The sequence below is a fragment of the Cervus canadensis genome, chromosome 7, assembly GCF_019320065.1.
Source record: "Cervus canadensis isolate Bull #8, Minnesota chromosome 7, ASM1932006v1, whole genome shotgun sequence".
Classification (NCBI taxonomy): domain Eukaryota; kingdom Metazoa; phylum Chordata; class Mammalia; order Artiodactyla; family Cervidae; genus Cervus; species Cervus canadensis.
The window spans coordinates 683,877-700,142 of NC_057392.1; positions in this window are offsets into that span (position 1 = coordinate 683,877).

Sequence of the window (16,266 nt, forward strand, 5' to 3'; positions counted from 1 at the left end):
TGTTAATCTGTATAAAATCAATGGAGTGGAAATGGTGACTTGGAGACACCAAGCCTGTGCATATAAATCCTTGTAATTTTTACATGCAATTGCATGATTCCTTGTTTGCCAATTGTTTATGCATTCATCGTTATTAAAGAAACATGCTTAGTAGCAGAACAGACTCAATATGCTGGAGGGCAAATGTGTGACCTTGTGGACTCATTCAAGAAATTTTCATTAAAAAAAAATAAAAAATTAAAAAAAAAAGAAATTTTCAATATACATGAGCAGAGATAAACTAGAGATGCTTTATTAGGTGTTACACAGTTTTAAAAATGTTGATGAATAAAAAATGATGCTTCAGTTAAGAGAGAAGAAAATATTAACTGAAAATCTGTTTTAAATGTACTATATGATATTAATCACTTTCATCTAAAGTGTTTCTTATAATAAGCATAAATAAAAATAGTTTAATTTCAAATGACATGAGATCTGTACCACTAACATGCGGAACTGACTAAAAATCTGCACATCATGTTATGCTAAATATCATCTCAATAGATCACCATATGTCCCATTTGAATGACATTTAAATGATTAAATGCTTAGTAAATTCTGGCTCAGTTATTTTTATTTACTTCTCACAAAGGGAGCCCTATGACAAACAGAAACACAAATTCTCTAAGTTAAAAAAGAAATAATTTATATAGGCCAGGCATGAAGCTCACAGTGGCTAAGGATTGCCTTTTGGGATATTAACCTACATAAAATAGATTAATAGAGACAGAGAAAAAAGAGAAATCTGTTCAGTGATTTCCCATCAAGCACAATGTCTGATACGAAGGACATCTAAGCATAGATGAGCTGACACTTTGCATGTGGACTCCATTCTTTTAAAATTTTTTTTTTAAAAATGAAGCATAATTGATTCATAATATTGTGTTAATTTCTGCTATGCAACAAAGTGATTCAGTTATACATATATATCCGTTCCATTTTAATATTCTTTTCCATTACAGTTTATCATAGGATATTGTATATGATTCTCTGTGTTATACGTTAAGACCTCATTGTTCATCCATTCTATATGTAACAGCTTACATCTGCTAACCCCATCCTTCCCTCCACCCCTCTCCTAACTCTCTGCCTCTTGGAAACCATGTCTTTTCTCTATGTCTGTGGGATTTTATGCTTTCACATCAGTATAGCTTCTTTTGAGGAAGCTTCATATTTACTCATTGTTGAGGATAAAATACATCTTGTTCTTTGAACATTACTCAGAAAAAAAAAAAATGTTTAAGCTAAAATTTCCTTTAAGTCTTAAACCAAATAGAATTCCAATAGTGAGTGGCTATTCAGTAGACATTGCTGGAACTTGTGGAGGCGGCAAGCATGGCTCTATGACTCAGCCCCCTGATGTGCATGAAGTGACCTACCTCACTGATCCTAAAGTCCCAGTAAGTGGTGATCTCATGGGCTAACTGATGAACCTTAAATTCATCTGGATTGATTTCTTATTTTGCAGAGGAAATACTGATGGCTAGAGAAGTGAGACAATTTAAGATAATTTGTATAAAATTGAAAAAGTGATGTAACTTTGTGAATAAGAAATACAGAAACATTATCTTTGCTTATCTTGTGTGGGCCCTGAGGATCTCTTAATAACCATTTACATATATGCACCTCTGTATGGGTGAACTGTGACAATTGTGTTTGTATTTTGTTAAAAGTTTTGTTAAATTCCTTGTCCCAAATCTCTCACACCAAAATAAATTTTATATTCAAGAATATACAGAAACATGCCAAGTTTTTAGGAGTAAGAATCAAAGAGAAACAAAGTTGCTAAAAATCTGTACTAGGCCATTAGATTCTTTGCAGCTTCACAAGTACTGCAGTTATCACAAACGGATAGATTGTTCTCCATCTCTTTTGCTGGTGTTTAAACTAGGTGTTTCCATTCAGGTTACATTAGAATTACCTCACTTAAATTATACCTATGCCAGAGTCCCACTCCAGAGACCAATTTAAGGAAACTGGAGTGCAGCCAGAACTCTGGTGGTGTTTGAAAGTTCCCCGGGAGATGCTTATATGCTCATATGCAGCCTTGTGGAGAATCGGAGCTCTAAAGGACAGTCCTCAGAGTGCTCTGGATGTCTAGAAATTCCCAAGACCTTTTCAAGTGGTCCATGAGGTCAAAACTATTGCCATAATAATATTAAAGCATGATTTGCCCTTTTCACTGTATGGCATTTGCAATGAAAGAGTCAAAGGCAACGGTGTTCAAAACTGCTGGCACCAGGGCTAGAGTCAAGACAGTGGCAACTAAACATCCTGTTAAGTTCTGTGTTCTTCATGGGGACACATAGAGGCCATTAAAAAAAAGTGAGTTCCACTTAGGAATGCTCTTGATGTAGCAACTTTATTACTATTATTATTATTTTCTTGGAGTATAGTTGATTTACAATGTTATGTGAGTTTCAGGTTACAGCAAAGTGATTCAGTTATATATATGTTTATACACACATACACACACATATATATTCTTTTTCAGATTATTTCCATTATAGGTTTTTACAAGATATTGAATATGGTTTCCTATGCTATTCAGTAGGTCCTTGTTGTTTATCTATTTTATATACAGTACTGTCTATCTGTTCATCCCAAACTCCTAGTTTATCCCCCATTTTCCCCTTTGGTAACTGTAAGTTTATTTTCTAAGTCTGTGATGTAGCAATTTTTTAATTTTATTAAAGCTCAACCCTTCTAATATTCTGTGTGACAACATGAGAAGTACACATTAAGCTCTTCTGTGTAAAGAAATAAGGAAGTTGTTTCAAAGGGAAGCATTTATGTGATTGAGTTGGGAGCCAAACCAGCTACTTATTTAGCTGTTTTTAATCCCACAGAAAATCACTTTTACTTGAAAAAAAGACCAGCAAGCTATACTTGTTCAGAATTGAGTATCTGACGGGCCATTTTTGTTTTAATGAATCAATTGAGCCTGTCGCTTCAAGGAAAAAAACTGATTATATTTGTTGCCAACGGGTAAATTTGAACTTTCAAGTGAAAATGAGGATTTGGAAAATGTGTTTCTGCCACAGTGAGCTTCACAGCTTCCCCATACTGACTTTTCTGATTAGATTGGTGGTGATATTAACAAGTGATGTTTTTAAAAATATTACATAATGAAATGTGCAAACATTTGAAAGGTCTTCATAACACAGTGAATTTTCAAATGAATAATACATATGTTACAAAATCATGCATGGATAAAATAACCATTCAAATACATGGTAGATCAATAGATTTTTATGTAATAGAGTATGCAGTTTCCTTGACATGGTTGCAGAGTCCACGTTGCAAACAATGTAAAAAAAACTTACTGCTTGTTGAATGCTTGTTTACTATCAAGAATAATATTCATAATTACCAAGAAAGGCTATTAAAATACCTCTCCCTTTTACAACTTCATATTTTTTGCAGTGAATTTTCTTAATATATTTTAACCAAAGCTATTAGAGCAAAAGCTTGAATGTAGAAGCAGGTATGGTGATCAAGCTGTCTCCTGTTTAGTAGGAATTTAAAGACATTACAAAGCTTTAAAATAATGCCACTCACTCCTCTTATTTTTTCTTAAGATATGTGTTTTAATTCACTGTAATAAAGCAATAAATATATATATATTAGGGATTATGTATATATATACATATATATATATATATATGAGATTAAGATGGCAGTTGTTGCAAAATCTAACAAAGATTCAAAAAAATTCGAGAAATCACTGAGCTTATTAGAGCAATTTTTATTTTTAGTTTTCTTTTCCCAGCTTTATCAACATAGAATTGCCATATAATATTCTGTAAGTTTAAGGCATACCATATGATTTTATATACGTATATACTGTGAAATGATTACCACACTAAGTTTTGTTAACACATCTATCCCCTCAAATTACTTAAAATTTGTGTATGTGTGTGTGATGAGAACTTTTAAGATCTACTCTTTAGCAATTCTCCAATACATAATATAATATTGTTAGCTCTGGTTACCATGTTATGCATTACATCCCTAGAACTTATGTATCTAATAACTAGAAATTTGAACCTCTTAATCATCTTCATCCATTTTCCCTACTCTCCTCTCACCCTCTGGCAATCACCAGTTCTTTGTTCCTCTGAGTTTGGTTTTGTTTTTTTTTTTGATTATACACTCAAGTGAGATCATATGGTAATTGTCTTTCTCTTCCTGGCTTACTTCTCTTAGTATGGTCATCTCTAGGTCAATCCATGTTGCTGCAAATGTAATTATTTCATTTTTTATAGCTGAATAATATTCTATCCATGGTGTGTCTCTGTGTGTGAGTGTGTGTGTATATATATATGTATATATATGTATATGTATGTATGTGTGTATATATATATGTATGTCATATATATGTGTGTGTCATATATATATATATATATGACATGTTTTCTTTAGTCATTCATCAATCCATAGACACAGGTTGTCCATATCTTGGCCATTGCAAATAATGGTGCAAAGTACATAGAAATGCATATATCTTTTCAAGTTAACATATTTTTCTTTGAATAAATACCCAGAAGTAGAATTGCAGGATCATGGGCTTCCCTGGCTGCTCAGACAGTAAAAAATCTGCTTGTAATGTGGGAGGTCTGGGTTCTACCCCTGAGTTGGGAAGATCCCCTGGAGAAGGAAGGGAAAGGCTACCCATTCCAGTATGCTGGCCTGGAGAATTCTATAGACTGTATAGTCCACAGGGTTGCAAAGAGTCAGACACAACTAAACAACTGTCACTTTCATGATATTTCTAATTTTTTGCAGAACTTCCACACTCTTTTCCACAGAGGCTGTACCAATTCACATTCCTGTAAACAGTGTGTGAGTTCTCTTCTTCACATCCTTGCCAACACTTGTTATTTCTTGTCTTTTTGCTAGTCTAACAGGTGTGAAGTAATATCTCATTGTGGTTTTGATTTGCGTTTCCTTGATTACTAGTAATACTGAACATCTTTTCATCTACCTGTTAGCCATTTGTCTGTCCTATTTGAAAATAAATGTCTATTCAGATCTTCGGCCCATTTTCCAATTACTTTCTCCCATTCTGTAAGCTGTCTTTTCATTTGGTTGATGGTTTCCTTTGGTGTGCAGAAACTTTTTAGTTTGATATTGTTTGACTTGTTTATTTTTGCTTTCATTGATTTTGCTTTTGGTGTCAGATACAAAAAACCATGCAAAAACTTACATCAAGTAGTTTATCACTAATGTTTTCCTCTAGGAAATTTGTGGTTTTGGGGTCTTACATTTAAGTTTTTAATCCAATTTAAATTAACTGTTGTGTAGAGTAAGATAATGGTCAAGTTTCATACTTTTGATTGGGTCAGTCCAGGTAATAAATCTTATTGTATGAATGACTGAATGGTCATTTGTATAAGATTTTATTTTCTGAGACTCTTTTAGGGGTAATTCCACTATGTTTTCTTCCCATTGTTATTTTGACAATTATTTATGAAATCATGATTACATTTATTTTTGCATCTTTATACATACAAGTTAGGTATATTTGACATGTACATTCTTCTGAGAAGTCCACCAAGAAAAAAAATTAAGAGACACTAAACAGGAATAATACTCATATTCACATTTTTTTCAGTTTAGATGATAAAAGTGCCATGTTTGGATAAGGCTGATTCAAGTAGCTCTCTTGACAAACTCATATTCATATTTCAACTATTCCAACATTATGGAAAGCTATTTTCATCAGTTCAGGTATTGAATTCATTAACTATTTATCAGAAGCCAAGCATTAAGCAGCATTAAGCTCTCAGCAGATGGCTCTGGACTTGAAGTTCCTCATCACAACTATATCTTACATTTAGGTCAGTCTTAAGTTCTGCAAAAATATATTTGCTTTGTGTTCTGTGGAAATATATTCATTTTACATTCTATTTGATTCCTAAGTCTGCAGAATATTCTACAATATTATCCATTCAGTTTCCTTTTCCTTTGATCTTCATCTTTATTTCACCCCAAATGACCTGTTTGAGACTTGTTTTTGTTGTTGTTGTTCAGTGGCTAAGATGAATCTGATTCTCTGTAATCCCATGGACTGCAGAACGACAGGCTTCCCTGTCCTTCACTCTCTCCCTGAGTTTTCTCAAACTCGTGTGCATTGAGTCGGTGATACCTTCTAACCATCTCATTCTTTGCTGCCCTCTTCTCTTGTTGCCTACCATCTTACCCAGCATCAGAGTCTTTTCCAGTGAGTCAGTTCTTCACAGCAGATGGCCAAGTATTGGAGCTTCAGTGTCAGCATCAGTCCTTCTAATGGATATTCAGCGTTGATTTCTAAACTGCTTTAATTTTAGCTTTGCTACTCCTTGGTTTCCAGTAGACCAGTTTCTTCCAAAGGAGGGAAGAAGTTAGAAGCAGTGTTACCAGCTATTTTCTTTCTTCCACCTTCTTGGGCCTTTAACTCTCATCCTTATTGTTTTAATTTTTACTAAGCATCATAGAGATTTTCCAGAAAGTTGATAAAAAAAAAGGTGGTGATGGAATTTCTCTCCAGAATTCTCCTGTGACAAGAATTATTCTCCATTATTAAATTATTCCTACTTTTTTAAAAGTATGAACCCCAGTCCATTATGTTTTGGTAATAATTAAGAGATTATTAATTACCCTGTATGCCACATGTCCACTTCTGGTTTATGAGCTATTCATGGTGAATCAGTAGATATACACATGAAATCATAAGAATTGTTATAGACTTATTCATTAATTTCTGTTTATAATTCCAAGTAATACTTGTGCTGATAGAAATTCTTCCTTTAACATCTATTAGTTTACAGTTTCTGATTTGGAAAATATTTAAATAATGAAAACATGATAAGAGAAAGAGCTAGCTGTCCCTGAGTGTGTTCAGTTTAGTTCAGTTCAGTCGTTAAGTTGTGTCTGACTCTTTGTGACCCCATGGACTGCAACATGTCAGGCTTCACTGTCCATCACCAACTCCTGGAGCTTACTCAAATGCATGTCCATTGAGTCAGTGATGCCATCCAACCATCTCATCCTCTGTCATCACTTTCTCTTCCTGCCTTCAATCTTTCCCAGCATCAGGGTCTTTTAAAATGAGTCAGTTCTTCGCATCTGGTAGCCAAAGTATTTGGAGTTTCAGCTTCAGCATCAGTCCTTCCAATGAACATTTAGGACTGATTTCCTTTAGGGTGGAGTGGTTGGATCTCCTTGCAGTCCAAGGGATTCTCAAGAGTCTTCTCCAACACCACAGTTCAAAAGCATCAATTCTTTGGTGCTCAGCTGTATAGTTCAAATCTTACATCTGTACATGACTACAAGCAAACCATAGCTTTGACTAGAGAGACATTTGTCGGCAAAGTAATGTCTCTGCTTTTTGATATGCTGTCTAAGTTGGTCATAACTTTTCTTCCAAAGAGCAAACATCTTTTAATTTCATGGGTGCAGTGAAATAATCATCTGCAGTGATTTTAGAGCCCAAGAAAATGAAGTCTGTTACTGTTTCCATTGTTTCCCCATCCATTTGCCATGAAGTGATGGGACCAGATACTGTGATCTTGGTTTTCTGAATGTTGAGTTTCAAGGCAACTTTTTCACTCTCCTCTTTCACTTTCATCAAGAGGCTCTTTGGTTCTTCTTTGCTTTCTGCCATAAGGGTGGTGTCATCTGCATATTGAGGTTACTGGTATTTCTCCTGGCAATCTGGATTCCAGTGTAGCATTTTGCCAAATACTGTACTAAGACATGATCTCTTGTAGCTGTACAACAAGCTGTGAAGCAAGATTCTTCACATGAAGGTAGTGGGTGCTCTGACTGGTCAAGTGACTCCCAATGATCTGTGTGAATCCAGAAGAAAGGGCATAACCACCTTGCTGAGGTGGGTAAAATTCCTCCAAAACTTTACTTTTATTAGTGATTTTACTAGCTTTTACTTCATTAAAAAAAAAAATTTATTTTATTCATTTATTTGGCTGTACTGTATCTTAGTTGCAGCACACAGGATCTTTCATCTTTGTTCTGGCATGCAAACTCTTAGATGTAAGATATGAACACTTAGTTGTGGCATGTGGGATATAGTTCTTTGACCAGGTATTGAACCCAGATCCTCTGCATTGGAAATGTGGAGCCTTAGCCATTGAACCACCAAGGAAGTCTCCCAAACTACTGGCTTTTAGCCTATTATTTTCAAATTGAATTCTGTGCTCCATAGTATAAAATATTTTTCTATAATATAAATTAAGATTACCATGGTTTGAGAGAAAGACAAATATCATCATGTATGGATGTGAGTTGTTGTAGCTGTTCAGTCACTCAATCCTATCTGACTCTTTGTGATCCCATGGACTGCAGCATGCCAGGCTTCCCTGTATTTCACCATCTCCCAGAGCTTGCTCAAACTCATGTCCATTGACTCGGTAATGCCATCCAACCATCTCATCCTCTGTTGTCCCCTTCTCTTTCTGTCTTCCTCTTCTCCTCCTAACTTCAGTCTTTCCCAGAATCAAGGTCGTTTCCAATGAGTCAGCTCTTTGCATCAAGTGGTCAAAGTATTGGAGCTTCTCCATCAGGATCAGTATTTCCAATGAATACTGGAACTACTGGAAAAACAATAGCTTTGACTATACAGACCTTAGTTGACAAAGAAAAGTCTCTGCTTTTTAATATGGTGTCTAGATTTGTCATAGCTTTTCTTCCAAGGAGCAAGCGCCTTTTAATTTCATGACTGCAGTCACCATCTGCAGCAATTTTGGAGACCCCCAAAAATAAAGTCTGTCAACGTTTCCATTGTTTCCCCATCTATTTGCCATGAAGTGATGGGACAAGATGCCATGATTTTCATGTTTTGAATGTTGATTTTTAAGTCAGCCTTTTCACTCTCCTCTTTCACCTTCATCAAGACGCTTTTTATTTCCTCTTTGCTTTCTGTCATAAGAATGGTGTCACATGAATATCTGAAGTATTTGATATTTCTCTCGGCAATCGTGATTCCAGCTTGTGCTTCATGCTGCCCAGCATTTCTCTTGATGTACTCTGCATGTAAGTTAAATAAACAGGGTGACAATATACAGCCTTTACACACTCCTTTCCCAATCTGGAACCAGTCTGTTGTTCCATGTGCAGTTCTAACTGTTGCTTCTTGACCTGCATACAGGTTTCTCAGGAGGTAGGTCAGTTGGTCTGGTATTCCCATATCTTTCAGAATTTTCCACAGTTTGTTGTGATCCATGGTCAAAGGCTTTGGCATAGTCAATAAAGCAGAAGTAGATGTTTTTCTGGAACTCTCTTGGTTTTTCTATGACCTAACAGATATTAGCAATTTGATTTTTGGTTCCTCTTCCTTTTCTAAATCCAGCTTGAACATCTGGGAGTTCTCAGTTCACATAGTGCTGAAACCTGGCTTGGAGCATTTTGAGCATTGCTTTGCTAGAGTGTGAAATGAGTGCAATTGTGCAGTAGTTTGAGCATTCTTTGGCATTACCTTCTTTGGGATTGGAATGAAAACTGACCTTTTCCTTTCCAGGCATGTGGCCACTGCTTAGTTTTCTAAATTTGCTGGCATATTTAGTGCAGCACTTTCACAGCATCATCTTTTAGGATTTGAAATAGCTCAGCTGGAATTCCATCACCTCCACTAGCTTTGTTCATTGTGATGCTTCCTAAGGCTCACTTGACTTTGTACCCCAAGATGTCTGGTTCTAGGTGAGTGATCACAACAAGATTATCTGGGTCATTAAGATCTTTTTTTTTTTGTATAGTTCTTCTGTGTATTCTTGCCACTTCTTCTTGATATCTTCTACTTCTGTTAGGTCCATACCATTTCTGTCCTTTTTTGTGCCCATCTTTGCATGAAATATTCCCTTGGAGTCTCTAATTTTCTTGAAAAGATCTCTAATCTTTTCCATTCTATTGTTTTCCTCTATTTCTTTGCACTGTTCACTTAGGAAGGCTTTATTATTTCTCTTTGCTATTCTTTGGAACTCTGCATTCAGACGGGTATATCTTTCCTTTTCTCCTTTATCTTTTCCTTTTGGATGCAAGAGTTGGACCATAAAGATGGCTGAGCACTGAAGAATTGATGCCTTCACATTATAGTACTGGAGAAGACTCTTGAGAATTCCTTGGACTGCCAGGAGATCAAACCTGTCAGTCCCAAAGGAAATCAACTCTGAATATTTATTAGAAGGACTGATCCTGAAGCTGAAGCTCCAATACTTTGATCCCTTGGTGTGAAGAGCTGACTCATTGGAAAAGACACTGCTGTTGGGAAAGATTGAAGGCAGGAGAAAAGGCAGTATCAGAGGATCAAATGGTTAGATGGCATCACCAGCTCAAAGGACATTAATCTGGGCAAGCTCTGGGAGATGGTGAAGAACAAGAAAGCCAGATGTGCTGCAGTCCATGGGGTCACAATGAGTCAGACACAGCTTAATGACTGAACAACAACAAAAATCACTTATAGTTTAGAATCTAAAAAATAATACAAATGAACAAAAAAGAAATAGACTCATAGACATAGAATACAAACTTATGGTTACCAAAGGGAAAGTGAGGAAAGGATAAATTTGGAGTTTTGCATTAACATAGGCATATTACTGTAGACAAAATAGGTAAACAACAAAGACCTATTGTATAGCATGTGGTACTATATATAATATCATATAATAACCTATTGATATAAGGGAAAAGAATCTGAAAAATATATTGATGTATGCATAACTGAATCACTTTGCTGTATACCTCAAAATAACAAGCATTGTAAATAAACTATATTTCAATTAAAAATAAATTTAAAAATCAGTACTGCCTGAAGACATTATACAAATATGTCAAATATAGTAGATCTGGGCAGATGATTGTCTTCATCGTTATCAACTGTTACATGAACAACTTAATTATTTAACAGGACTTGTTATTTTGGGAGCATAGTGCATTGTATCATACTATTTATCAACTATTTGCAAAGGATTTGCAAATGCATAGCGATTCCAGGAAGAAAATAAAACCAGAACCCAGAAATAACTATTATTAACATTTCATGCTTATCTTTCTAGCCACATTTTTATTTATAAAAAAAATGAAACATTCTACTTTTTGTCTTGGTACATTAGCAAATAATTTTTGTCATTAAGTATTTTCAACAGCATTATTTTAATGGATAGATAATATTCTATCTTTTCTTTCTGTCAGGCTTTGTTTAACCAGTGCCCTGTTGCTATTCATTTAGGCTTAATTTTACTGTAAAGAGAAATTCTGCTGTGAACATTGTTCTATTTATTCTTCAAATAAATACTGAATGCTTACTTTTGTGTCAATCTTTAAATTTCATATAGAGCATCATAATGTACATAAATGAAAATATTGTTCTTTTCAAGAAAAACAAGATTTTAAAGAGATACAGACAATGAGATAGACTAGTATTTTATTATGAGTACTGTGACAGGAAGCACAGAGTACTATAAAAAAGCATAGCAGCTACTCACATCCTAATTTCAGTTGTTTTATAAAATGCTTCTTACAGGAAACTATTCTAGGAACTTGTGATAAAGATGGTGGTGCTCTCTAACTGTTCTGTATATTCTTCTTTCCCTGATTCTGAGCAGTTTGGTAAAGTCAGCTGACTAGTTTTAGCTTCTTACATTGGACCAGAGTTCCATCTCTAGAGTTGCCAATAGGTAACCACTTGGCTTTTGGTAGATCAACCTCTCTGAGACTCAGTGTCTTCAAGAGTAAAGTGAGGTAATTGGACCATGGGGCTTCCAATGTCTACCTCTATGCCGATAATCTAATTTTCTTTAAAATTGTCACCAGTTGAATTAAAATGATGAAGGAAATATTTGAGCTGTTAAATCAGAATTCCTTCTGAGAGTAGCATTAATTTACCTAGTAGGCTCTTGGAGAAAGGGTACTTATTTTCATGCTTCATTGTTGATGCTGTCACTGCTGTATAATATTTAGTCAATGCAATATTCCCATTAAAAGTCAGCTGTTCTTTAGTGTCCAATGATAAGAAGATGCTTTCCTTTTTTTAAAACTGGGGTATAATTATTTTACAATGCTGTGTTAGTTTTTGCTACACGATGAAGCGAGTCAGCTGTATGTATACATGTATCCCCTCCTTCTGGGCCCTCCCTCTACCATACCATCTTAGCTATCTAGGTCATCACAGAGCACAGGGCTGATCTCCCTGTGCTACATAGCAGCTTCCCACTAGCTATCTATTTTACATGTTAGTGTATATATATCAATCCCAGTGTCCCAATTCATCACATCCCCTCACCACTCTGTGTCCACATGTCTGTTCTCTACATCTGTGTTTCTATTCCTGTCCTGTACCATTTTTTCTCGATTCCACATATATGTGTTAATATATGATATATGCTTTTCTTTTTCTGACTAACTTCACTCTGTATGATGCACTCTAGGATTTTAACTTAAAATAATAGAAAAAACAATAGAGAAGAACTAAAGCAATGAAGCAGTGAGGTTGGGACTGTTACAGCAATCAGGCAGCATAGTGAACCTTATAGTTGGAAACCCTTTTAGTTCCCTTCCAAATCAAAGGCATTGGCAGTTGCTTATGCATAGAACCAGACCAACAGGATATAATTAGCTTTTTAAAAAGACCATAGATGCCTTTTACCATGTATGTTTCCACTTGATATGTACTGTAATTTTTGATATTTATTCTAGGAAATGATCTCCAAATGATCTCAAATTGCATTATTGCTTTGATTATAGGTTTGGCATACAATTTTATCAGTTTTTATTCTATTCCAACACAATATTCCTGGAGTCATTTGCAGAAATAAAACTCTACGAGATGGGTCAAATTTTGCCACATGTGAGAGGCCAGGCTTTGTGAGGTGGTCTTGTCTAGCATGCATCATGGTTTTGGGGCTCTCACTGAGGTACCCAAACCACTCCTACAAAGGCAGAAACTGCCTGTTTATTTCCACTTGTCTTACCATCTAATTAAAAAGAGAATGCCTTTTTATGGAAATTCAGATGTTTTACTTTTATTGTAAATGGTCTGTTTAACTTTCCCACTATGCCTTTCATATAGATTTGCTGTAATGGACTTGGATGGTAATTTTACAGTAGAATAGGAAATAATTAAAATATAAAAATTAACTTTCTCCAGAGAGTTCATTATGTGACTTAAGCTGTTAGGAAATTGGATATTGGTAAATTTTACAGAGAGAACAAAAGATACGGATAATGGCATGATTGTTGGTGTTTTGACTATGACTGCTCTCCTGAGTTCCCTTATATCTTAGTCACCTCCACTTTTATCCAAACAGCTACACTGGGAAGTAATTCTAGAGTCCCTTGTATTTTGATATACTTCTAAAGTTTGTAGATTTAGACTAAAATACATTTAAAATACTCATGGCTCTGTAAAAGGATGTACTAAACTTGGGTTGGCAAGAGGCAGGTGTAACTGTGAGGAAGGAATGAAAAGGAAGGTCTGTAACTCCCATCAGTAGATAATTGAGTTGAGTTCCAGGGATCTTCAAGAGTTTTGATCTTATTTTTAAAAAGCCTTCAAGAACCCTGAGCTTTGAACTGAAGAACTGAGCAACCCTTTGTCCAGGCAGCAGATTAGTGATATTCCTGTTGTCAATGGCCTGGTTAATCATGAACTTTCCTGTGGTTCAGTGGTAAAAAATCCACCTGCAAAGCCGGAGATGTAGGTTCAGTCCCAGGATCAGGAAGAATATAATGCCAAGAATAGTTAGGTGAATTTCTCTCCTTCTCCTCTGGCCTTCAATCTTTCCCAGCATCAGGGTCTTTTGAAATGAGTCAGTTCTTCACATCAGGTGGCCAAAGTATTGGAGTTTCAGCTTCAGCATCAGTCCTTCCAATGAACACCCAGGACCGATCTCCTTTAGGATAGACTGGTTGGATCTCCTTGCAGTCCAAGGGACTCTCAAGAGTCTTCTCCAACACCACAGTTCAAAAGCATCAATTCTTTGGCACTCAGATTTCTTTATGGTCCAACTCTCACATCCATACACGACTACTGGAAAAACCACAGCTTTGACTAGCTGGACCTTTGTCGGTAAAGTAATGTGTCTGTCTTTTAATATGTTGTTTAGGTTGGTCATAACTTTCCTTTCAAGGAGCAAGCATCTTCCAGTTTCATGGCTGCAGTCACTATCTGCAGTGATTTTGGAGGCCCTCTGTTACTATTTCCACTGTTTCACCATCTATTTGCCATGAAGTGATGGGACCAGATGCCATGATCTTAGTTTTCAGAATGTTGAGTTTTAAGTCAACTTTTCACTCTCCTCTTTCACTTTCATCAGGAGGCTCCTTAGTTCTTCTTTACTTTCTGCCATAAGTGTGATGTAATCGCATATCTGAGGTTATTGATATTTCTCCTGGCAATCTTAATTCCAGCTTGTGCTTCATCCAGCCCAGCATTTCTCATGATGTACTCTGCATATAAGTTAAGCAGGGTGACAATATACAGCCTTTACACACTCCTTTCCCAATTTGGGACCAGTCCATTGTTTCATATTCAGTCCTAACTGTTGTTTCGTGACCTGCATACAGGTTTCTCAGGAAGCAGGTCAGGTGGTCTGCTACTACCATCTCTTTCAGAATATTCCACAGTTTGTTATGATCCACACAGTCAAAAGCTTTGGCATAGTAAATAAAGCAGAAGAAGATGTTTTTCTGGAACTCTTTTGTTTTTTTTGATGATCCAATGGATGTCGCTTCAGTTGTGTCCAATTCTTTGTGACCCCCATGGACTGTAGCCTGCCCGGCTCCTCTGTCCATGGGATTCTCCAGCAAGAATACTGGAGCAGATTGCCATGCCCTCCTCAGTGGATCTTCCCAACCCAGGGATCAAACACTTGTCTCTTACATCTCTGCATTGGCAGGCAGTTCCTTTACCACTAGTACCATCAGGGAAGACTTAGTTGTGGCACATGGGCTCTAGTTGTGGCTCTCAGGCTCCAGAGCACAGGCTTAGTTGCTCCATGACATGTGGGGTCTTTCCACCTAGGGATCGAACCTGTGTCCCCTGCATTGCAAGGTGGATTCTTAACCACTGGACCACTAAGGAAGTCCCAGAAAATCCCGTTGTACTCTTAGTTCTGAGGAACATCCCCAAATTTGCTTGTAGAAGCTTCCAAATAAATGACATCCATCTGTGGCCTGTACATAATTTTGCAAACATTCAATGTGACATCTATGAGTCTAGTAATAAGTACAATTTTTTGATCACCTTTGGGGAATCAAACTTCCTAGGTTCATCTGCTTACTGTCTCCACTGGGAATTTTAGTGTAAGGAGGCACGGTGCTTTCGGGGGTGGGGAAGAAATTTGGTTCATTCTGATGTCCTGAGTGCCTTCTGTGGTGCATATAGTAAATACTATACAAACACTCATTAGTTGAGCTGTTTCATGATCCTAGGATCACATACTTGCAGTAGTTTTCTCTCATCTAAGTCAACTCAAGATTGGTATTGATGTAGTATGAAGAACCTTATCTGAAATCTGCTGGTCACAAACATCAGTTATCAGATCAGTATCACTGTGCTAGTGTTCAAATAATACTTCTTTACTTAACAATGGCCCAGAGCATAAGAAGAGTGATGCTAGCAATTTGAATATGCCAAAGATAAGCTGCTATATATTCTTTGTTTATGTAAACAGATGAAAATTCTTCACCTAATAAGGAAATGAAAGAAACTGTAAACTTAAACTGCTAAGATTTATGGTAAGAATGAAACTTTTATCAATGAAATTATGAAGAAAGAGAAAGAAACTTATGCTAGTTTTGCTGTACCAACTCAAACTGCAAAATTTTTGGCCTCAGTGCTTGATAAGTGCTTAGTTAATATGGAAAAGACACTATATTTATACAATAAGATGTTTTTGAGAAAGAAAGGGACAATATTTACATAAAATTTATTACAATATATTGTTAAATTGTTCTATTTTATTATTAAAATAATATTAATAATTTTATTATTAGTTACTGTTTTTAATCTCTTATGGTGTCTAATTCAAGAAATTAACTTTATCATAAATGTGTAGGTACAGGGAAAAACATAACATATATAGGGTTTCGTACTATTTATACTTTCAGGTATCCATTGGGGGTCTTGGAATGTATTTTCATGGGTAAGTGGAGAAAACTCTACTAATAGGTTGTATTGTGAGTAGTTAAAAACTAACTCTTCATTTGGCAATAGTATTGTTTGTGTTTACTACT